This window comes from Lasioglossum baleicum, chromosome 19, assembly GCF_051020765.1.
Source record: "Lasioglossum baleicum chromosome 19, iyLasBale1, whole genome shotgun sequence".
Taxonomy (NCBI): domain Eukaryota; kingdom Metazoa; phylum Arthropoda; class Insecta; order Hymenoptera; family Halictidae; genus Lasioglossum; species Lasioglossum baleicum.
The window spans coordinates 5,827,367-5,853,489 of NC_134947.1; the positions used below are offsets into that span (position 1 = coordinate 5,827,367).

Sequence of the window (26,123 nt, forward strand, 5' to 3'; positions counted from 1 at the left end):
CAGTAGAATGATTCAAATAAATTAAGAATATCTAGACATTGTGTTCAACTGATTCAAATGATTAAAGAACCTTTATCCTAGATATTATGATGTATTCGGTATGTAATCCAGCAGATTTGTACCTGGCGCGGATGCAGATCGAAGTTTCGATCCTCTAGGATCGATAGTCGAGGAGATATGGTCGCTTAAAGTTGAGCATTTTTGACAGGCAAGGGCGCCGCCAAAAATGCTCAACTTTAAACGACCATATCTCCTGCACGGTTCATTCTTGACCCATGGTTTCTTCCAGAAGTTTGGTCCCCTCGACGAGTAGAACACGACACGATCATTAGAACAATTTGACCTTGATAAAGTCTGTCAAGGTCAACGCTTTTTTAACAGATCTTTGTCGATCCTGACGTGTAGAATCACGCTGTAACGGTGTTCCTCTACATCATTTCTTGACACCATGTTCATCGCCTTGATGATTCGTTTATGTTCATCGTCATCATTTATGCTTCACCCCGTTGCGAATAAGGGAGATGCAATTAATTGACTGAAGTTCAGTCTTATCGAAAGAGAGAACTGTCCTGGAGCTGTGTTCGTAAATAATATTCATTTTCCGAGATATTGGATTTTCTTGCGGGGCCTAACAACGAGCACAACTGTGCTTCGTCGAGGGGTGCCGATGATCAATGCCGTAATACTTTTCCAATTTGTTGGGAATTCCGAGTGAAAGGTTCTGTCGAGTAAGAGTAAAGGGCTGTGTGTAACAAAGTTTCGAACTGCGAAATCGTTTCATCCCGATAAAACGAATGAAATAAGAAATCCTTTGGCATGCTAAATATTGAGGATCCCTAGCTTAATGTCGCATTTCACTCTGTCCATCAAGCACTTCGAAATAATTTCATTACGTGTAGAAGGGTCTGGTATGGAAATCAGTTGCATTTTTTAGTAACTATTTGCTTTAGCCCTCGTCAATAACCTCCCTTCCTATAGAAACTTTAAAGTATATTTAGAAAATGCAAATACACGCTGAGACCACCTCAATTATCGGAACCTCTGATGTCTAAGCCATTTAATATCCCTAGATAATTCAGATGTACGTACAGGATGCATAAAAATGATCTGTCACGAATGCCACAGAGAGATCCTACACTTCTGGATCGGTGGAGATCTTTTCAAAAATTGACCTTGAACATTTTCTCAAGGTCAAACATGTTTTTATTGCATTCCCACAGTACTTGGTGTCAAATGCAATATCTCAGGTGCAATAAAAAAAATTGTTTCGCCTTGAAGAAAAGAGTCAGGGTCGTGTGAAACCATTTTTACACACCCTCTATAATGAATAGCTCAATTTAAGGTGACCCGTATACAACACTGTTTATCCTATAAATTAATAGAAATTGTATACTATAATGCTACTAATTTAACCTTTAATTACTCGCCTATGGTATTTACAAACTGAAAAACCTTAAATTTAGTGTTTCAAGCATAAACAAAGGCGTCGACCACACTAACAAATATCTATTTTGTATTAAAGTAGTTATTTCATTGAATAGAAATTTCAAGTGATGTAAAATTTCATGTAACCAATTATGTAGAAAATGTTGCTAATGACATTTGAGGTTGGAGCAACATTAAATAAGTAAATTAAAAAAAAAGAATTATGTAGAAAATGGAGTGCGAGTAATTGAGGGTTAATATTATAGTAGAATAAAATTTCTTGAAATTCGTTTTGGCTCCTGACGAAAAATCGCAGACAAACTGAAGTTCGAATAAAGATGAAGTGGGTTGCAGTATAAGATTTTCATATAGAAACAGTAATTTTGCTGCACGGACTATCCTGTTTATCTCCTTCTCTGCAATGCAAAATACTCGTGTTACTTTTTGCCGTTCAGTTAGTCGAAAATATTTGATAAAACTTAACGGTAACTGTGATCTCATCTGCTCCGCTGATTTATGAAAATTTCTGCAGGCGGTATTCTCCGACCGCGCAGCGAGGTCGCTTTTAGTTATGCCAAAGCCGCAGGGAAATCGTAAATTGCTATTTAAACAAAACATGTAAATGTTCGTTTAAACGAGCACGCGATTTGAACTAAAATATCGTCGGCATAGAAAACGGCACACGTAGATTAATTACGAAGTTTTCTACACGAGTAGAGATTTGTAACAATAAGTTTGTTCTAGAAACTATACACGTCGTTTTTTTTCTCTTATACTAATGTAGAAATATCGATTTAATCATTATAAACAACATTCCTAATTGCACGGTGAAATATTAACGGAAGCAGACTTTTTTCAACAGCTTTTCCAGTGAAAAATTATGCAAAATTTGATGGCAGATCACATTTTCCTCTACCTTAGACGTTATTAATCGAATTCCAGCAGCTTGTCAGGAACCTCCATCAAAAGTTTGATGAAATTTGCGTTTCTAAAACCCGAAAAATCGCGTCGGTTCGACACGAAAATCCAATTTTACGAGAAAGTCATTTTTTCGAGTAGCGGTGGATAATTCAATTCGTGTCACTTTAATGGGCCAGTGAATAGAGTGGAATTTAAAAATTGATCAAGAGCCAAGAGAGAGTCCCCAGAAGTAGAAATTTGAATTTGGAAGCAAGAACAGAGGATGATGAAGTTAAGGGGGCACGTAGAAGGTACCCTTTCTCGGTTTTCCGCTTATATCTTAGAAACTGTGCGTCCTAGCGAGAAGACCATTCTATACAAAATTAAAGCTGACGAAATTTGCCATAAGATTGAATTCAGTTTTTCGCTATCTCTCATAGTTTCCGAGATATCCGCGCTCAAAGTTCTCTAATTGTGCTGTGGAGTTCTTTTTCACAGTTAGTGAACTTTGAGCGCGGATATCTCGGAAACTATGCGTCCTAGCGATAAGACCATTCCATACAAAATTAAAGCTGACGAAATTTGCCATAAGATTGAATTCAGTTTTTCGCTATCTCTCATAGTTTCCGAGATATACGCGCTCAAAGTTCATTAATTGTGCTGAACATTAATTCTGTCCCAACAGTATTAAAATCTTCACGAACTGCTGGATCGGCGGCCCGAACCGCTGTGGATCCGCCCAAAATAATTCCAGAGAGACGAAACTACCGATCTTCATCTCGCTAAGTCCGGTATTACTGGTTTATAGAGTCGGGCGTGAACTTTTTCAATAAAACCACCGCGTGACAACCGCGCGGAGAGTGCCTAACCCTTTAACCGAAACTTTAATCACGAGCCTTTAACAGAGTTACCGTGAAAAGACCTTCCCGCCTTACAACACCGTGCCCAGAACGTTCTCTCTCTCTTTTGACTTCCAAGTTTGACGGTCTGAAACAACAACCGCATCTTACGTTTCCACGGTAACATAGTTATATGCTCGGCTCCGTATACACAGTTCGATATAAACTTTTATCACGATTCTCTATGTAGAACGTCATTCCGACAAAAAACATTTTATATTTATTTTTTCCAAGGTTACTTCCAGAGGTCACTTCGTGTTTTTTTAAAAATGGGATGTCACATTATCGTCTCGATGTTTTACGGGAGTACAGAAACAAAAAACAAGTACAGCATCCAATCAAGAATTATAATCTCGGCGCAACGGTTCGATCAATTAAACAACTAAAGCAATTTTACAAATTAATTTTACACTTTCTACGTTTCGATCCTAAGTTGCGCCGAGATTATAATTCTTGTCGGTTTTTAAACATCATTACGATCGATAACTTTAATAACATTTACAGCATCCAATTTTTGAAAAATGCTTCAACGTGAATAGAGACATTGATTCTCGTCCGTTTTGAAATTTGTTCATCTCTGCAAACCTTAATTATAGTCCACTTTTGCACATGTAATTGACGATGTAATTAATTACCCATGTAATTAATTCCTGGCCAACTCTGACAGCGTCCCACCTACCACAGAATTAACCGCTACTGTTCCTGGCTCTTTTAATGATATGCAAGTACTTGAAATAATATCGTAAGGACCGATCATGCTAGCGAGTCGCTGGAACCGTTGCTAAAGTCTAAAATAGTGGCACACCTGCAGAAACAAGCCAGCCGTTGAGTTTGCAACGGGTATTATGCTGGTATGGCATAAAGAGCAGCGTTAAATTCATTTTTGCAAGAAAAGTAGGGTAAAATGGACGGTAAACAATGCACGAAGGTTAAAAGGGCTACATAGGAGCTTCTCCGAGCGGCAAAGAGTTAATGCAAATTGGATGAATAGCGGGTGTATAAAGTTCCGGTAGTTTATTTACGGCGACGGAGGCTGTAAACTAGGCTTGTGGAGCACGTTGCAAATAAACGTGGCGCGCAAGGACAAAGTTCGGTTACATAGTTGGAGGTTGTTCCGCCGTGCCGTGAAATAGTTGGCGTGCCATTAAGGGGTTCCGAATGATCCCCGAATGGAGATACAGGGGTATCGGGCGAGCCGGAGACGGAGGAAGCAATCGGATCGACGTCCACGGATGTCAGGGTGGCCTGTGCTACGTTCGAGGAAGTAGGCCGTAAATTTCGTGATCTTATTCAGGGAGACGCGAGACCGGTGGAGAACATCGGCAGAAAGATGTAGAGCAGCATCGTGCGCGATGCCTGTTCTTCCGCGAGACGCTACTTCCTCGAGTGTTTCGTAGCGTGACGGTTTAACGACCGCCGCTGCGTCAGAAAGAATCAGAAAACGCTGAAACGATCGCCTCGTCGGGTCCGGTTTATCCTTCGATTTATGCTTCCGATTCCATACCAGTCCTTTTGTCATAGCGCGCCCAGTTTCGGCCCATGCAGGAAAGATCAATCCCCTAAACAGTCGAGCTACAATCGTTTTACTTGGACCAGGAGCAGAAGGTCCTCTGACTCATCCCTGGATGTCCTAGAATGTCCTGGAATAATTATGATACACTCCCCACAAAAGATGGATAGGTAGTCAAAGGGTCATTCCATGCCGAATCGATCACTTTTTGCAGGTACCATCGTCGATTTTGTTCTAAATGAAATATGTTGTAGTCCATGAGAAATTAGAGGGGGGGTTTAAGTCATCATTTCGCCGGTTTCCATATTTTTTTTTCAAAATTTAAATCACTCCGGCCCCTCATCGAAAAAAAAACGTTAAAAGAAGAATTTGTTTCCATTTTTCGACATTACAAAGTTGATTTTCGAGATTGAAAAAATCATTTTGTAATAGCCCAATCCTTCCCGAATGAAACAAAAGAAAATGTAGCTCGATCGGACAAACAGTTCCCGAGATAAAAATTCGTAAGCGAAGCCCGTTTTCGCCGAAACGGGCAAAAGTTGAAAACTTTGAAGGCCTGACATTTCTTAAAAAAATTCGAAACCGGCAAAATGATGACTTAAACCCCCCCTAATTTCTCATGGGCTACAACATATTTCATTTAGAACAAAATGGTGCCTGCAAAAAGTGATCGATTTGGCATGGAATGACCCCAAAGAGCTTCCCGCTGCCACCTGAAATTATTCTCGAAATTAGGCTCGTTGAAATTATTTCGATAATATCTCGTTAACTATTAGGTTTCGTGTGAAGGTCGTATGAAGGACATACGAAGGACATACGAAAGACAATAAATTTTTACGCGGAATTCGACACTGTATCGACTCAGGATACAAAAAGTAGGTTTCTCCATTTAAAGAAATATGTGGGCGACCTTGAGTTATTTCATTTTGAATATTATTACGAGTGACGGGAACGTTCGAGAAGCGGACACTGCAATTGCCCCGTCCTGTATAATCACTGTATCATTACATATTAATGACTGTATTCGATTTCCGCCAGAGTTATTCTATTATGGGCGTATTATCTTCGGGGTAACAAATAATTAACCATGGGGCCGGTAACGCGCGTCCCCATTAAAAATGTCGAGGTTGGCGTTATGGAATAATATTAAATTTCCCCACGGCTGTGAAATAAAATCAGCTTCCTGTCGTTAAAGTGATCAATACGAAATTCCATTCGAACACCGTTATACATGTAATAAACGATCCTGCTTGTACGTACAAACTTCCGGGGTGGTTTAATGTTTCTGCGTAAATTTGAAGTCATTATCGTTGCCATAGGAGGTACACACACCAACGCCCCAGCTAAACTCTAGGACAATAAACTTATTACTCGTGTCTCCACTTCTTACCTCGCCGCGCCGTTTACGTTCGAGCAAACAGTTTCTATTGGAACGCGTTCTCCCGGAAAATAACACACGTTTCCATAAACAGTACTTCCTGAATATAAATTGTGGACACGCGCCCGTCCGTAACGTTTCCCGAGTCGATTTTCCGCAAAGCGTTTTCGGGAGGGGTCGCACGGAGACATTCGACGCTGCAGAAGTCGTCCGAACGTACATGGTAAAATTTCAATATTAATGCCATAAAAGTTGGATTAAACATTAACGTTTAACTCGCACGTGCATCCGACACCGTGGCGACTTCGAATTGATTTGTGTGCCTTTCTGCTATAAATTATGATGGATTTTCGATCCTGAAGTTTCGATTCTGTAGGCTCAATGGTTCAGAAGTTATGCTTGCTTAAGTTTGAGCATTTTTCACTGTTTTTGACAGGTAAAGGCGCCGCCATATTGGTTTGTAGTGTCGCGCGCCGTTTACGTTCGAGCAAACAGTTTCTATTGGAACGCGTTCTCCCAGAAAATAACACACGTTTCCATAAACAGTACTTCCTGAATATAAATTGTGGACACGCGCCCGTCCGTAACGTTTCCCGAGTCGATTTTCCGCAAAGCGTTTTCGGGAGGGGTCGCACGGAGACATTCCTACGCTGCAGAAGTCGTCCGAACGTACATGGTAAAATTTCAATATTAATGCCATAAAAGTTTGATTAAACATTAACGTTTAACTGGCACGTGCATCCGACACCGTGACGACTTCGAATTGATTTGTGTGCCTTTCTGCTATAAATTATGATGGATTTTCGATCCTGAAGTTTCGATCCTGTAGGCTCAATGGTTCAGAAGTTATGCTTGCTTAAGTTTGAGCATTTTTCACTGTTTTTGACGGGTAAAGGCGCCGCCATATTGGTTTGTAGCGTCGCGCGCCGCTTACCGAGCAGAGCCGCTAGCTGGTAGTTGATTGGCGATTAGGTCGGTCGTCACTACAAACCAATATGGCGGCGCGGCGCCCTTACCTGTCAGAAACACTGCAGATTGCTCAACTTTAAGCAAGCATAACTCCTGAACCATTGATCTCACAGGATCGAAACTTCAGTCTGCAGGTTCTCCTGGTAAAAACCTACCGGATTACATAGCAAATATGTGTATTTTTTTTATACCTTTTTATACATTTAATTGTATACATAATTTATAGGAGAAAGTCTACCTCGTGGAGATCATATTGATCATAATTTGTATATTGTATATGTGGAGATTAGAACGAAAATACTGTGTGTATGGAAGGTTCGCACTCTATAGACATAGAACACGTTGCAGATCTGTGCGGACATGCAGAATTTGCAAGATAAAATGAATGGCGCATTAATTAGAGCCGTGCCTAGTAAACTCTAATTTCATTCAAGAAATTTATGAAGTAGGTACGAGCTAGAACAGCTGCAATCAGGCTTTATTGAAGCAGCATTTGAATAGCGTTTAGTTTTAAAGTCGGCCGCGCGTGACCGTATGAAAGATTCACATGTCGACCGTGTTTCATTAACGCTAACGGAATTATGTCTCCCTGTAAAAACGACCATCCTCGATTCGTGCAGATTCAAGTTGATCATTCTCGCGGTTTTCGCTGAATTTAATAACGAGCGCGCAATCTTCTTCCCGCTGTTTGAAATTATAGAAAATGGAAAGCTGCGAAAAATGTTGTACTTTCATTTCTAACAAAAAGAAATGAATTAAGAAATCAGTTAATAGGTTGAAACCCAGCTGTGTGCCGAACGAACCATGTAGTTAGAGTTTGTTGCGATTCCAATTTCTGAAACGCGAGAAGAAGAAGGCGGAGAATGTTTATTTGTATAACAAAACAGATTCGCGATACCAATCAGTGTACCGTTTATTTGTTTCTCATCTCTTGAACATACAATCGTGCACAAATATTATTAGTAGGACACGCTGGCCACGTTGCGTAAAACAATACACTTAGGAAAATGCCGTATTCATTGCACAGAGACGGAAATCGTGAAATTTCATACTGCGCTGTATATTTACCATGAAAATAAACGGACCGTACACTGAAAAATCTCCGAAAGATCTATTCAGCACGAAATATTTTGCCCATAAAGATTAGTAGCTTAATCCAGCGGAATACTATATCAAAATAAACACTAATAATAATATAAATTAAGGGTAAACTTTACCGGGCTCAAAATTAGTACCTTTCTCTTACGAATTATGATGTATTTGGTATGTAATCCTGTAGACAATGTATAATATTGAAACAACAAATCAATTTAATCGCAGTTTGAAATGTTTAAAATGCGGCCGTTCGCACAAAGTTTCAAAACCAATACGAATAAACGTTGCAAACTGGAATCGATGATTTTTCGCCGGACGGTTATAAAATTATCCTGACTGACGAAAAGAGTCGCCGGGACATGAAAGGCAGAGAACGTTCGGGGAAAACCTTTGATCCGAGAACTATGCGGCCATGCCATACCACTCCGGTGGTTATGTGGGAAGTAATTTAGTTAAACCATCCTATACGCAATAAAACGACTCTCCATAGTGCATCTGCTATGCTCGCGATTCGAAGGGAATTCTAAAATCTCATAAGTAACCCCATATTACTTTTTCAGCGATGCGTTACTAACATTGTCAACACACGCGTACAATGATATTGCTTGCTTTTACTTTCCAGTAATTTCTATCGATTCTCGTCGTTCTCCAATTATTAAACGTGTATGCGAAAAGTTTATTGCCTCTTAGAAACGCCGTGTACGCTATTAGTTGCAGCTTCTTTATCAAAAGAATTTTTAATCACAGCGAGACTGCAACGTTATAAACGAAACTATTTAATGTTTGCAATTATGTCGCACCTTTGCTATTTCTTCTTCTTGAATGATAATGATTTTTACCACGCTTATTTTAAGTTGCCGAGTTGTTGTTGTTGTATGCGTCAAATCTTGTAATCGAATTTTAAACCACTTCCCGATCAGCCAAAGACTTGAAAGTTTAAACATAGCTCAGAACTGGATGACAATGCAATATTTAAAAAACAGTTTTTAAAAAAGCCTATGCGTTTAGGAGATATAAACTATTAAAAAATTTAACCGTTACACCTCCCGCGCGACTCTCGGTAGTACGTGATAGCGTTCGCGGATCCCCACTCCGTGCATTTTAATATAAGCGTGGTTTTTTAAAAGTATATCTTGCGCTCCATTTAGAAAAAGACTAAAAAGTAGAAAATAAAACAAATATATGAAAAGAAACTTTTTAAAAACCACGCATTATATTAAAATGCAAGGAGTGGGGATCGCTGAACGCGATCACGTACTACCGAGTGTCGCGCGGGGAGGTGTAACGGTTAAATTTATTAATAAATTATATCTCCTAAACGCATAGGCTTTTTTAAACGTTGTTTTTTAAATATTACATTGTCATCCTGTTCCGAGCTATGTTTGAAGTTTCAAGTCTCTAGCTCGTCGGGAAGTGGTTTAGAATTCGATCACGAGATTTTCCGCATACAACAACAACTCGGCAAGCTAACATAAGCGTGGTAATAATCGAGCAAAGTGCAGAACTCGCGGAAAAATTTGTCAAGTCGACAGAGCCGACGAACGAGGATGAATCAGTACGAGGATCTACTTTCTGAATAAACATCGGACAAATCAACGATTTGCCGGCTTTATTGATAGAAACAAATTTATTTTGGTGAACTGGAAACGCGGGGCACCAGGGACTACGCGCGAGATAAAAGAGACGGAACTGTGATTTATGAGTTCAGGAATCATTTGTCTCTAACGTAGCACGCAAAATTGATATTGTTAGTTGGGTTTGTCGGCAAGTTCCATGGGTTTGATGGTTTTACGCATTTTCTACGGATATCTGCGATACGATATAACATGTCATGACAGCTGACGCGGAATTTTTGACAGCCCTGGGGAAGTTCCATGGCTTGGGGAGAGAAAGTTCGGTGAAACTCCTTCGCGTAGTCTACGAGCTAGGACGCTAGATACCTGGAATCATAATGGTAATTAAAACCAAGTTTATGGTGTAATCAAAGTTCAAATAAGCTATAGTGACAGCTGTGACATCGAATGTACGTCTTCCCAGAACTGCGCAGACTTGGAACGACGGGCACGAGCTCCATCCATCCTCGATTTCACCGGCGAATCAGTCAGTTACAGCTCCCTGCACCAGTGTTGCCGTTAGTTTACCGGCTCCAACAAAGAATATGTTAATACCCTCCCCCCTATTACACATTCGTTCGGACGAATTCGTGGATATAATCCCAAACACTGAATCAAAATCTCCTACCAGTTTACCGTCACGAAATAAACTACTCTAATTATGTTACTAACCCCTGGCAAAAATTATTCGACCGAGCAAATCAACCATTTTTTTCATTGAAAAAATTTCTTTCAATGCAGACAATATTTTATACATACAGAAAATACTCAAGTCAATTGTTACCACCCCTGGCAAAAATTATTCGATCAAACAAATCAACCATTTTTTCATTAAAAAAATTTTTTTCAGTATAGACGATATTTTACACATACAGAAAATACTCAAGTCAATTGTTACCACCCCTGGCAAAAATTATTCGATCAAACAAATCAACCATTTTTTCATTAAAAAAATTTTTTTCAGTATAGACGATATTTTACACATACAGAAAATACTCAAGTCAATTGTTACCACCCCTGGCAAAAATTATTCGATCAAACAAATCAACCATTTTTTCATTAAAAAAATTTTTTTCAGTATAGACGATATTTTACACATACAGAAAACACTCAAGTCAATTGTTACCACCGCTGGCAAAAATTATTCGATCAAACAAATCAACCATTTTTTCATTAAAAAAATTTTTTTCAGTATAGACGATATTTTACACATACAGAAAATACTCAAGTCAATTGTTACCACCCCTGGCAAAAATTATTCGATCAAACAAATCAACCATTTTTTCATTAAAAAAATTTTTTTCAGTATAGACGATATTTTACACATACAGAAAATACTCAAGTCAATTGTTACCACCCCTGGCAAAAATTATTCGATCAAACAAATCAACCATTTTTTCATTAAAAAAAATTTTTTCTATATAGAAAATATTTTAAATACTCTAGTCAATTATTGCTACCCCCGGCGAAAATTATTCGGTCAAGCAAACCGATTGTTTTTTAATTTTTTTCAACATGGAAAATATTTCACACATACAGCTAATATTAATGTAAAAATGAGTTTTTTTTTACAATTTACAGAATCAATAAATTAGGCGCTGCTTCAAGGAAGGGTTTTATCAATTGAATGATTAAAAAGTGTTTCGATGCTTCATCATTCTACTTAAACTATTTTATATTTGTTAAGAAGAGACTTCATCGCTTCATAGTGATTCAATGACCTTGAGATATGTTATCAAGGTCATTATTCTGAACAATTTTCTCGTTGAACGCCTCGGCAACAACTATAGATTACAATTAACTGTTACAGTATATTCTATAGATGCAACAATTTCTACACGATAGAAACAACCAAGCCGAACGGTTCGTTTTTCGACCCATGGTTCCCTTCAGACATTTGTCCCCCCCTGACGAGTACTATACGACGCAACGACAAAAAATTTTGACCGTGAAACTCAAGGTCAAGGTCAATTGTTGCGGCAAGCTTTTTTTTTAACAAATCTCCACCGATCCAGAGATGGAGAATCACGCTAGGGTAGTCACGACATATAATTTCGAAACACCCTGTACATGTATTTACGGCAAATAAATGGACAAACTGACGCGTATGTATATTCTATTGTATAATTGCGCACATGTGTGTGTGTGCGTGTGTATGGGCACTTACTTTCCAGCAAACCAATTCTCTCGTGTGCATGTCAACGCGGAAACCGTTTGTTTAGTTGAGTCGTCACATACGTGCAAAATCAAACAGAAACGGCACCATTCGGTCTCCGCATTTCGCCACAAATAATTTCCGCTGATTTCGCATCCAAGTAAATAGCATTACCGTCAAGAGGAAAAATATTGCGGCGCAACTGGCAACGTTCATGATCGGTATCGATCTAATTGCGAAATTCATTAAACGTCTTTAAAAGATATAAAGCCATTCTCGTTCCCATGCTTCGCACACAGTTGTCCGGCAACATTATTAACGAGAACACTCGTTCGATTACCATCGATTACCATCGATTGCGTGTCATACTTTGCCATCTCTTTGTCCCTTGCTTGTTTCACTTTTAATTACTCGCGGACACAGTGTGCTGATGATCTCGAAACTTGAAATTCGGTGTTGGAACTGTCTCTGTGTGGATAAACGTTATTCTAATAAACTATGAAACTTTATGTCCTATATAATTTATTAATATTATAAAGGTGTTGAAGAAATTAGTACAATTTAAACATTGAAAGAGTTGGACAGTTTAATAATTTTAATCCTATCTAATATTTTCTCTTGCCTTTTTTTTTTTTAATTGAGGAGCAGACTTTCGTGATAGAAAATCACATCTTCTATCATCAATTAATGTAAATACTCTATTTAAAAAATAACAGACAAGAATTATAATCTTGGCGCAACGGTTCGATCAATTAAACAACTAAAGCAATTTTACAAATTAATTTTACACTTTCTACGTTTCGATCAAGATTATAATTCTTGTCTGTTTTTAAACATTATTACGATCGATAACTTCAATAACATTTAAAAAATAACGCTGAATGCAGTAAGAAAAATTTGCGAAGTTCTTCCTGTTTAAGACAGCACATCTTTAAAGTTCCAACGAGCTTAGCTTTCTAACAAATTGGAATACTTTCAGCACACCTTCCTTTAAATAATGCCGCAAGAATCATCTCCCGCCGCTGCCCACTTTGTAAGTTATGAATAATTATTCGACCGAGAAATTTGGTGACTTTAGAACCATAAGAGATATCGGGATGAAATTTCCACTAAAATACATGAAAAAATTATGCTAATTTGCTGATAATGATCGGTAGTAAATTAGATATTTATATCCCGAAAAGCAAAGGAATTAATAATTAATAATAATTAATATAGCTTTCGTGTTAGAATACTTTCGAGTGCGAAGGGTCAAAGCAGTTATTTTGTCGAATAAAAATTTCTTTGAAAAACGGATTTTCAATCAGAGACAATTAATTAAAGCTGTCGGGCTTCCGCGGGTTACAACAATTTAAATGCATGAAACAACATTAATATCACCGATGACGTACGCGCGCGCGAGTAAATGAAGACGAAAAGTGCGCGGAGGTGTGTCCCCGAAAAATCGGACGGAACATTTGCATTTAATTAAAAATTAGCTGAATTTATGCGATTTCACAAATGTTGAAATTAATGCTGTCCGACAATGAACAAGCGGCGGAGTATCCCTCCTAATTTACATGCTGAACAAATGAATACAAAATACACGGGCGATATGGCCGTGTTAAATGATTTCGCGCTTCGCGCCGCGAATCGTACGGTGCCGAAACTTTTTTCGCTAGATTTTATAACGCATTTGTGTACGTTCACTTATATTCAGCGTACAAATTGGAAACAAGATCGCGTCGCAAAGCGAAAAGAGCTGTTCGGTCTCGTCTTTGTGTAGATATCTCGGTAATTAAACTCATTCGCCAGCAGCGAGCCCGTGAAAAGTCATTTCAATCCGAGACAAACATTTGACAGGGCTGGGACAGGGAACAGTCGCATATTTACAGATTTTTAATTGGACACGAACCTCGGCCGTAACCGGGAAATGCGATAATTTTGCAGGGGTGCCGCCACGGCGCGGCGCGCGCGCATACAAAAGGCAGAAAACAAGTCTCGGAAGTGCACAGAGAACGAGCCACGACCACGTCAGGTTTCTTTGTGCTGGATGCTGATACGAGACACGCGCAACGCCGAAATAATTTAGTAAATGCTGTGCTCGCCTAAACTTCGTTTGATTTACAATCGGGCATCTTCTTTCCTGCACACCGATGCACTTTACTTTTATCCGACCTGCTTGCTGCTTTCGCTGCTGCGGCTTTTTCGCGCGACGTTTTAATGCGGAGGAGTGAACTAATTTACTTGACATAATTTGTATTATTCGGTAGCATGTAGCTGTCGAGTGGGTATGAGTCAGAGTGGGAACGCATAGTGGAGTAGGGGGCGCTGTCGCGCGGAGTGGGGATCCCTGAACGCGATCACGTACTACCGAGCGTAAATTTAATAATATATATCTCCTAGGCGCATTGGCTTTTTTGCATTGTCATGCAGTTCTGAACTGTGTTTAAAATTTCAAGTCTCCAGTTCTCATCGGGAAGTTAGTTTAAAATCAATTGCTAAATTTGTACCGAACAAACAGACAGGCAAGAAAGCGAGCTAATAAAATCGCGGTAAAAAATATGGAATTGAGACTTGGACGTAATGGGGCGTGAAAAATGATATTCTAAAGTCCTGTCTTGAAACGCGGTACTCTTGGGAACAGCGTTGAAAATGCTGCTTAACACTTGGAATGTTAGCGGAATCGTCTCTCCTAAACGACAGAATAATATTTGGTTTTTGAAAACGCAGCTTTTGAACAGACATTGGCAGGCTGCCGTTGAAAAAGAGCTCCTGCTGGTTCCTCTAAGTGGAAGGTGGGCTTGATGAACGAAACACTCTCTCTCTCTCTCTCTCTCTCTCTCTCTTTTTCTGTACGCACATCTCATTCCTTGGGCCATTGAAAGAGAGTAGCCGAAATGAAAGGAATCTGCGTCGTCTGCGGGAGGACATTCAGCCTCTTCTTAATGACGTTCGCGCAAAAAGTGCTCTTAGTCGAGCGCGCGCGCGCTGTGCTGTCTCTCACGAAACGTCAAAGAAAATTTCACACTCCGAAGCATTTCCCGCCAGTTACGAATACCCTAAAAGTTACTCGAAGCCTCGGCGTCGGCGCGCTCGCTTTTTCTATCGGCTATAATACTGAAATATTGAATCCCACCCACCTGGTCCACCTTCCGCGCGATATCGATACGCCGGGAAAGATACAGCAAAAAATCGAATAATTACCTGGGGATATTTGCGATATTACGTTTGCCGATTTCCACGGGTGTGCAAAATATAAATGCGATTACACTTGTCAACGTGTAAATGTACATCGACGCGTGCGTCAGATTTTCAAGGTGCTCCGCGGAGAATAGTCGAGTTCCTTTTCGACGCGATGTGTCCGACGGAAAAATAAATAATCTAGTTAATATACTACATGTCCGTACGACTGCGATAGCCGCGATGCATATTCAACGTGAATTAAACATGAATCGTATGAATGTATTAAGAGGTTCAACAAAAATTCTCTACCTCCTCTTGGTTCGGCTGGAAGTTCGAGTCTTCCTGGTGCTGAGTTATGCGACTGGATTATAATAAAAAAAAAACAGATGTCTGGAAATGTTCTAATTTGTTCAAAAACTTTCATTAAGAAGCTGTCCTCCATTTAGTAGCTGTCCAGAAATGTTTCTTGAAAAGCAATTTTGACTTAGTCGACTGCACAAAAAATTGACTATCATGATGGAAGTGGTACATAGTACGGTATTACCTCGTTTATTGCACCAAGCCACAATTTTATTTGTACTTTGTGGGGGTTCAATAGCACCTACTTGCAGAAACATCAATTTCGACTTCGTCTACTGCACCAAAAATTTACTATCATGATGGAAGTACGGTATAACCTCGTTTATTACACCAAACCACAATTTTATTTGTATTTTCTGTAGGTGCAGTAGCACCCTACTTGCAGAAACATCAATTTCGACTTCGTCCACTGCACCAAAAATTGCTTACCATGATGGAAGTGGTACATAGTACGGTATTACCTCGTTTATTGCACCAAGCCACAATTTTATTTGTATTTTGTGTAGGTGCAGTAGCACCCTACTTGCAGAAACATCAATTTCGACTTCGTCCACTGCACCAAAAATTGCTTACCATGATGGAAGTGGTACATAGTACGGTATTACCTCGTTTATTGCACCAAGCCACAATTTTATTTGTACTTTGTGGGGGTTCAATAGCACCTACTTGCAGAAACATCAATTTTGACTTCGTCCACTGTCCACCAAAAATTGCCTACCATGATGGAAGTGGTACATAGTACGGTATTACCTCGTTTATTGCACCAAGCCACAATTTTATTTGTACTTTGTGTAGGTTCAATAGCACCTACTTGCAGAAACGTCAATTTTGACATCGTCCACTGTGCACCAAAAATTGCCTACCATGATGGAAGTGGTACATAGTACGGTATTACCTCGTTTATTGCACCAAGCCACAATTTTATTTGTACTTTGTGGAGGTTCAATAGCACCTACTTGCAGAAACGTCAATTTTGACTTCGTCCACTGCACCAAAAATTGCCTACCATGATGGAAGTGGTACATAGTACGGTATAACCTCGTTTATTGCACCAAACCACAATTTTATTTGTACTTTGTGTAGGTGCAATGGCACCTACTTGCAGAAACATCAATTTCGACTTCGTCCACTGTGCACCAAAAATTGCCTACCATGATGGAAGTGGTACATAGTACGGTATAACCTCGTTTATTGCATGCAGTCCTCCTGTGTCGCATACTAGCGCCACCTATGAGTTATTTGAAGTTCCGAGACACGTGGTGAGGATTGTGACGGTTACGTGATACAAACAGAAGAAGATCGACAGTACGAATCACTGCGATCGTGCAACGAGCGAGGTTCTACTGTATTGAGCTACTAGGAAGCATCTCCCCGGAGGCCTTCCTTCGTTCTTTTGTTATTGCAAATGTATACGTCCGATGCGTGAAGTATCGTTCTTTGCCAGGGAATAATCCGCAACAACCCTTCTCCAATATTAATCGTCATACTTCGAATTCATGCAGAGTTCTTGGCTAGTAGTATCTTGCGGTAGATCCCCCGGAGATTGTGGTTCAGCTCACAGATAGGGTTGGGATTTGTGGCGCCTCCACTGGGACTGCTATTAAGGCAGCAACATACTTCGACGCTATTAATATATGTATGCATCGAGTTTTTATACGGTGCCATGATCTTCATGATTTTTTTATGCTCTGTGCGCCGATTTGATCCACGCGATGCTGTCTGACGTAGGCAAATTGGCTTGCGATTTCATTCCGGAGAGTTAGGTTACTCTACCAGGTTGTTCACCTACAAAAGAAATTGGCTGCCAATCGTAAATAAAACTTGAATGCTGCTCAAAAGGATTGTCGAATGGTTTTGCAAAATTTATAAATCACTTTTGAAACTTTCAAACATAATTTTGGCAATTTATATTTTCATTTGCCAGCTTCTTCACGATCTGTGCCAAGTTGTAAAATATGGTATTCATTCTCGACACTTTTCCGGACCCCGACTGATTAATTAAAACTAAAACACCTCTGTAAAAATTGTAAGTTTATATTTTCATTTGTTAGCTTGTTCACGATAAGTGCAAGGTTATAAAATATATTTTATTTTGGCCTCAAACACATGGAGAACATTCCGGCCGATTAAAGATTTTTCCGGATCCTGAATGATTAAGGAAGAAAATAAATTTCCATATCACACCGATATAGAAAATTGTCATTATATACAATGAAAAAAGGAGACGCAACAATTTCTATACGATAGATGCGACCAAATCCCCCCCTCCCCAAGGCTGTCCCGTCTATAGAGGATTTATTGTATAATGAAATTATTTTAGGTCGGAAGAGATAGTTAATTATCGAGTTAAAATTGGCTCCAACTGCAAACGGTTAAGTCTCTGTACAATAGAACTCGAAAATATTTCCTTGAAACGCGAAATATCTTTCTTCAGCGTCGCATCGTCGTCGCTCCTGATTTATGAAAACTGTGTTCGATTTTCGAAGTACTAAACAGGGACGACCCGGCTAAAGCGTTCTACTAAAAATACAGTTTTCAGTTTGATATCCAATACCGGCTCGGTATAACAATGCTCTTCGCAGCAGCTGCGGCGATCTTTGAAACTTGGATGAAGCGAGAGCCCTTGTGGTCTTATCTTCAAGGGAGCAACATCTATCGCAACACTAATCGGAACACTTCGTTGTCTTCCGCGATCCCGATAGCCCCGGATAAATTATTTAAATAAATAATATATAAAGTATTTTTCGGAGTAAAAGAGTAAAGTGTAATGTATAATATTCAAATGTTCTCGGCGCAACGGTTCGATCAGTTTACTGGAAACTGGAAAAATACTGTTGTCGTCCCTTATGTTGAGAACATATCTGAAGACATAAGGAGGATTTTTAGAAAAATAGGAATGCATACAATATACAAGATACCTCAATATATTAAAACATTTTTTCCACCAATTAAAGATAAACTACCACATTGTAAAAACTGCGATGTGGTGTATTTAATTCCATGTAAGGGATGTAGTCAGGTTTACATAGGACAGACATCTAGGTTATTGGAGACAAGAATAAAAGAACATAAACGTAACATTTTTGTTGAACCCAACACAACATACGGCACTAACTAAACACTCTATGGAGTATGACCACGCCTTTGACTTTGAGAACGTTAAGGCAATCGAGAAAGAAAGTAATTTGAACAATAGGATTTTACTGGAAACGATTCATACGATTAAACATCATAGCGTGAATCTTAGGTATGAAACTCCTACGATTCAAGAATATTACGCAACACTACTGAATCAGTAGCGTGTTATGATGAATCACTTCCTAATAACAACTACTTTCCTATTACATGTTATATAAATTACATCTTTATCATATCTCTATCTCTATCTCTATATATTATTATTATTATATATAATAAAATCGTGTCTGTCTGTATGTATGTAACGGCATCACTTGAGAACGGCTCAACGTAGAAAGCTGGGGTTTGGACCGTTAGACGCGGCGTTTCTTCGGGAAGGTTTAGGAACAAACCGCATTCAAAAAAGTCTATTGGTTCAAAAGTTGTGACGTCATTAGTGAAAAAAGTCAACTTTTTCGCTCTCTTTTGGGCACGTTTCTGCTTATAACTTTTGATCAAATGGACTTTTTCGAATGCTCTTTGCTCTTAAACCTTCTCGTGGCAAAGCCGCGTTTAACGGTCCAAACCCCAGCTTTCTACGTTGAGCCGTTCTCAAGTGATGCCGTTACAAACATACAGACAGACACGATTTTATTATCATTTCGGCACATTTCTGCTTATAACTTTTGATCGAATGGATTTTTTCGAATGCGGTTTGCTCCAAAACCTTCCAGAGAGAGAGAGAGAGAGAGAGAGAGAGAGAGAAGGCACGTTTCTGCTTATAACTTTTGATCGAATTTACTTTTTCGAATGCGGTTTGCTCTAAAACCTTCCAGAGACGGAGACAAAGATAGAGAGAGAGAGAGAGTCAGAGAGGGAGATAAAGAGAGAGAGAGTGAGAGAGGGCACGTTTCTTCTTATAACTTTTGATCGAATGGACTTTTTCGAATGCGGTTTGCTCTAAAACCTTCCAGAGACGGAGACAAAGATAGAGAGAGAGAGTCAGAGAGGGAGATAAAGAGAGAGAGAGAGGGCACGTTTCTTCTTATAACTTTTGATCGAATGGACATTTTCGAATGCGGTATGCTCTGCAACCTTCCAGAGACAGAGAGAGATAGAGAGAGAGTCTGAGAGAGGGATAGTGAGAGAGAGTGTCGGAGAGAGAGAGTGAGAGAGAGAGTCGGAGAGAGGGAGAGAGAGTGAGAGGGAGACAGAGTTAGACCGAAAAAAAATAGATTATCACAAACACGTTCAGCAAGTATGTACATGCTTTTAAAAAATACTCTGCCACAGCAACGCGTGGCGGGGGAAAGCTAGTATTTAATAAAAGTTTCTCATCATATGGTCACGAACATGTTGTAAGTTTGGGTTGTTGACGTTTTTCACGGTTTGAAATAACCGCCAAACATCGATCGACGATTGACTTTTGTTTTGATCGATCGACCGGTTACGTTCTGTGTCTAATGACTCCGATGATCTATGATCCAGTATCCTGTCTGACGACATGAAAACAGCATGTGCTAAGACAATTTCAATTCCGTGTTTATAATCTTCATAAAGCGATGTAAGTAAATTATTGCAGTATCTTGTTACATTTTTACATTCTGGTCACGCAGATATTTTAGAGTTTCTGGCTTTTACATTGTGAAAATATATTTTTTCAGACGCAGTTTTTCTACTTTCTTGAAAATGATCTGAACTAAGATCGAAACGTTGAAAGTTCCAAACTAACGTGCGAATTTTGCTTTTTTCCTATAAACTGATCGAACCGTTGCGCCGAGAACATTTGAATATTATACATTTCACTCCTTGCGATCGATATTTCAAACAACATTTACAAAAGAGTAAAGTGTTTCGGAGTAAGGTGGGGCCACCCTGTACGACGGAGGAGGACGGTTGTTAAAATATTCCTTGTTAAAACCACGAAGCATGATTGAGAAAGTTCGGATTCGTTTTATATTCCGCAAAGTGAACGATGCAAATTCCAATATACATATCCGGCACGTTCAAAAGCTGTACGTTTTGCCAATTCTCTGTGAGCAGTAACGGATTTCGTAGGTATTCCTACTGCATTTTCAATACGTAAACATTGCAGTATTTTCAGCAGATCCGCGAGCAAACTTTTCACTTAAGTCGCTTCATTTAGTTGGCCATAGTGGTGTATATACTATATACATTTATATACATATATTTTATATACATATATATTCGTTCAGCAAGTTGCTAGTTGAACTTCCGGTCTTGCTGCAACGAGCCTCCCCTTGACCGTACTAAGGAGTTTCTATTTACTTACAGCCGAAAGGGGGTGTTCCATCCGGCCGCAGGAATATTTGCAGAACTCAACTTTCCCAACTTTCCCAGATTGTGCGTAACCGACGAAATTAAAATAGATTGATCTTTCGGCGAACTTTCGGAATCTCTGTACGTTTTCATATCCAGCTGGGTGTTTTCGCACTTATTACAGAATAAAAACTTTCCGAACTACTTATTAGATCCGTCCTGCTCGCCCGGAAACTTTCGGATCGTTTCCGGCGCGATTCCCTCTAACGCCGTAACGTCAAACACAATTTTTGATAATAATACTACTGGAAGATATCGTCTGAAAAGTCCGGCACTGTTGAACAGATCAATTTGCTCGCTTGATATAAACTATTCCTTCTTAATGCTGTCCCACAACGAAATTACATCGAGTAGAATAAGCACGCAATGGTCAGGCACGCCAGCCAAGTTGGACCTTCGAAATCAATTTGTTCGGAATGCGAGCTCCCGAGAAAAGATATTTACGTCTAATCGTGTCAATCTGTATGACACGTACAAGGTCACATTGATTTATTACAGAAATGGGTGGATGGCGAAACAATGACACACATTTCAAGAATTTTTGATATGTAATCTAGTAGATCTGTATCCGGCGCGGATGCAGATCGAAGTTTCGATCCTCTAGGATCAATAGTTGAGGAGATATGGTCGCTTAAAGTTGAGCATTTTTGACGGGTAAGGCGGGGCACCCTAACGTGTCAAAATGCTCAACTTTAAGCGATCATAACTCCTCAACTATTGACCCTAGAGGAGCGAAACTTCGTCTGCATCCGCGCCTGGTACAAATCTGCTGGATTACATACCAAATACATCAAAATTTGTCGGAGAAAGGCACAAATTTTGATGTGTTTGGTATGTAATCCGGCAGAATTGTACCCGGCGCGGATGCAGATCGAAGTTTCGATCCTCTAGGATCAATAGTTGAGGAGATATGGTCGCTTAAAATTGAGCATTTTTGACGGGTAAGGCGGGGCACCCTAACGTGTCAAAATGCTCAACTTTAAGCGATCATAACTCCTCAACTATTGACCCTAGAGGAGCGAAACTTCGTCTGCATCCGCGCCTGGTACAAATCTGCTGGATTACATACCAAATACATCAAAATTTGTCGGAGAAAGGCACAAATTTTGATGTGTTTGGTATGTAATCCGGCAGAATTGTACCCGGCGCGGATGCAGATCGAAGTTTCGATCCTCTAGGATCAATAGTTGAAGAGTTATGGTCGCTTAAAGTTGAGCGTACTTCCAGTTTCTTAGCGGCACCAAAAATGCTCAACTTTAAGCGACCATATCTCCTCAACTATTGATCCTAGAGCATCAAGACTTGGATCTGGTACAAATAGTTGACAAAACATCATTTTTTCATAATTTTGTATAATTCCTACCAATTGCAATCGTAAGAAATTTTTGTTTACTTATTCTCCAGCGAATATAGCCGGTTTCTAACATCTTAAGAAAATTCAAGTCCTCTCGACCAATTTCTAAAAAGTTATGCGATTTTTAAGAGGGTGTGTCCACTTATTATTGCCGCTGACCGTGGTCCGTAAAGCGGGGTAGCTCGTGCAGATGCGAGGAGTCGATATAACTGGCTGGCGACCATAAGCATGCCGAGAGCCATAAGGCTGGACGCAAGAAATTGGTATCGTATGAACAGAGTGGCGTCATTTTCAGCGTCGGCCACTGCCAAATCAGTAAGAGAAACTGCGGGTAGCGATGGCGGTGCACGATGGAGTTAACGTTTCCGGTGGCGCGATTAAGCCGCGCCTATATCTCTTGCGGTTTTTCGTGCTGGCGTCGCGCCGAGTAGCAGCAAGACAGAAGAATACTCGCGTAGCAATAGGATGAAAAGGAAAACGACGCGAGGACGAAGAGAAGAGAGCTGAGTGAAGAAGAGCGGAGAGGAGAGAAGAGAGGGAGGTTGCTCTCGGAAACTGCTTCTCGCATGACCAGAAGGAAACGTCGCGTTTCATATCATTACGCATATTTATAGGCGGCTTGCAAAACTACCGCTATCCCGGCGTAGCCGCTGGGCCTCGGTAAATAACCGCTTTTGAGCCCGAACCTACGCGCCCAGTCGTCCCAGTTACCCCGCGACGCAGGAATAACAAATAAATACGTCGGCAAAAAGTAGTTGCAGCTAAGTTACGTGGCCCGCCTAGCCATAAATAAACAAAGTTGTGGCATTTATGGCCGCATACTTGTACGAACAACGTAGACCTATGCCTCACCCGATGCGTTGTCGGTGCTCCTGGGAGGTGTGCAAGCGGAACGCTTCCCTGAATCGTTCCCTTCCCATCCACTATGGAGATTCTGTGGCCATTCGGGGAATGCCAATGGCCTTCCGGAGTATTTTGCACAGTTCCACGGGGGATTTAGCTGCGTAGCCTGTTCAAGACTGCGTCAAAGGTCTCGCCCGGTCGCACTGTGACCCTGTAGGACTCGCCGGATTGATTGAACGCCCCCCAGGATCCCCTGAAAGCTGGCCAGCAGACTATCAACGTGTTTCCGACTCCGAAATCCCGAAACTCTCTCGGAGAAGACGATATCGTTGCTTCCACCAAATCGTGTAGGAGGAAACTACTTCGTCATATTTCTTTCTATTGGGTCTAGGGATTGCAATGCCGGACTAAGAATACATAATATCAATAAAAATTGTGGGTGGGGCCGCTGGACCAATCTTAGTGTGCTGGGCCCTTTATGGTATGGGCGGATGAAGTATCGGAGTTATTGGGTTTTGTAGATAAGGATTCTTCTCGTCATCAAAGTATAGTCCTTCGCGAACATTTTAAAAAAACTTCCAATTGAATCGATGAAAAACTGAGTTGTCGGCAGATTTTTGTCCAAAAAGATCGGTTTCTCGCCCACTGTGCGCCGGTTAAAGATCGCGTAGTGTTTAGAGTGACGCGTGGAAAGCCTCGAGCGAATAAAAACCATTTAATAGAGAGATGATCAAGCAGAGAAAGAGAGAGAGAGTCTCTGAACTTCTAGTACGGAAGAACTTCCTCTCTCGAGGAACTCTCCACACGCTTCCACATAGGGAGTAGCTACTACAGCAATTTGTTTTGTAGATGTTCTTGAATCTCTTGATAACATGTCAAGTACCTGTTCTTCCGCTCCGAGTGTTCGGACAAAGTTGGCCCCGGCCACTATCGCCGATAACAGGTTGAAAGGGATCCATTTCCCGTAAGACGTCTATAAATTGCCGCGAATGTAGATGTGGCTCGAATAAGTCCGTGTAGAAAACTTTTCCGATAAAGACCTCTCGGGTCTTCTCATTGTTATCGTTCGTCCATCCGCGCTTAAAACGCGTGTCCACCGATTGCCATCTCGGTGTCACAGCTGTTCGAGTCGTTCCGGTTGTAAAACAGGCTCATATTTCCGGCGATTTCCAGTGCAATCGAAAAATGCTTCGCACTACATTTTCTCAGTATAAGGAATAATGTTATCGGCGCCAGGTTCGATCAATTTCTACACTTAAATAGCTATGTTGTAGCAAACTCCAACGTTTTCTAAAAAAGCCAATGCGTTTAGGAGATATAAACTGTATTAAATTTAACCGTTACACATCCCCGCGCTCACGCTCGGTAGTACTAACGTGTCGCGTTCAACGATCCCCATGTATTACATTCTCATTGATGAAATTAAGATTGATTTTATAATTGATTAATCGCTCGAATTGGGGCAATTCTCTCGCGTAAATAATTCTCCATTTTAAATATTTCTCTTCTAACGTTCTTCCAAATTCTTCTAATGTTTTTACTGTTTTATATTACACCTTTTTTCTAATAAATGCATGAAGGGGATATTGTACTGGAGGAACACGTCTAAAATAAAGCTACAAACTTCGTCATCAATTGAATACGAGATTTATTTTTATTTCTCGAGCAACGATATGCAGTCTTTTTTTATTTTATAGTAGCAGTAAAGTAAAATTTATGCGGAGCGAAGTTTCGCCCGCGATAGTCATCAAAGATTAGAGATATCAATGCAATCTTTCCGGGCAACGACGGTATCCGGAGAAGCCTAGACCCGTATAAAAATGTCCAGCTTCATTTTCTTTTACAACTATGATCATCGCATCGATATATGCTGGTCTCTATTCTCCGCCGCAGGAGGAAGCAACAAACCTAAAGACTGCGTTAGAAGAAGCTTTCAGCTTTGCTTGAACGGTTAATTGCTCCGAAAGCGATCTTCACTTTCCCAAAGCTGATTAGATCTCGGTCCGGCAACGGGTGACTTCCTTTAAGAGAGCGGGCAGAGCATTTCTCCTGAAAACACCCCTAAATTCAAACCACCGGAACCTCCCTTCTAAGGAGTATCACGGTGGGGTGTGCGTTATATTCAGACTGCTGAATCTTTGTGCGAAATAAAGGATGTTTGCATCATTTCTTTTTTTCTTTTTTGCATCATTTAAAACGTAGCTACTCGAAGCAAATCAAAATCATTTACATCCATTATATCTTTCTGATGATTTATGCTTCACCCACTCGTTATTGTCGCAACTGTTTACGCAGTTATGGCAAAAGTGAGTTGGTGTAATTACTGTTAAGGTAAAGGGAGATAAAGTGGACACTTGGTTGAATAAATGGGAATAATAAGAGTAGGAGGCACCGAAAGACGTTCAAATTCATTCGCTTGTTAGTCTTTCAATTTATGATCACATTCATTCATATCTCCTAAACGCATGGGCTTTTTTAAAATTTTTTTTATGAAGTATGGATTTAGTATAAATGTAGAATGGAGCGCTGTGTAACGGTTAAATTTACTAATAATTTATATCTCCTAAACGTATGGGGTTTTTAAAATTTTTCTTTTAAATATTGCATTGTCATTCAGTTCTGTAGCTATGTTTAAAATTTCAAGTAAAATCAATTGCAAAATTTGTACCGAACCGACAGACGGACAGACAAGAAAGCAAGCTAATAAAAGCATGGTAAAATATTGTATCTTCAAAGCTAACCAGTTCCGGTTGATTGTTGCCGAGAGCGGCGTGAATTAAAATCAACCGGAAAATATTGTATAACATTGTAGTCGATGAGAATGTATTATTTTCAAAGCTGCGTGCGCATACTTGGGAACAAAAACCGGATTATTTACATTGAAAATACTAACCAGATCTGATCGATTGTTGCTAAGCGCGGCGTGAATTTCCGGAGAAAATGTCTGATGAGAAATATATCGGCGGTGCGTTATTTGCTAATACCGTCCGAAATGTTGCG

The 26,123-nt window shown here is 40.0% G+C and overlaps 1 long non-coding RNA gene across 1 annotated transcript in view; it reads left to right on the forward strand.

Annotated features, from left to right (window-relative positions):
* Nucleotides 1–26,123, forward strand: part of LOC143218380 (uncharacterized) — a 131,640-nt gene that overhangs the window by 62,091 nt on the left and 43,426 nt on the right. The gene's annotated exons all lie outside the window — the stretch shown is intronic.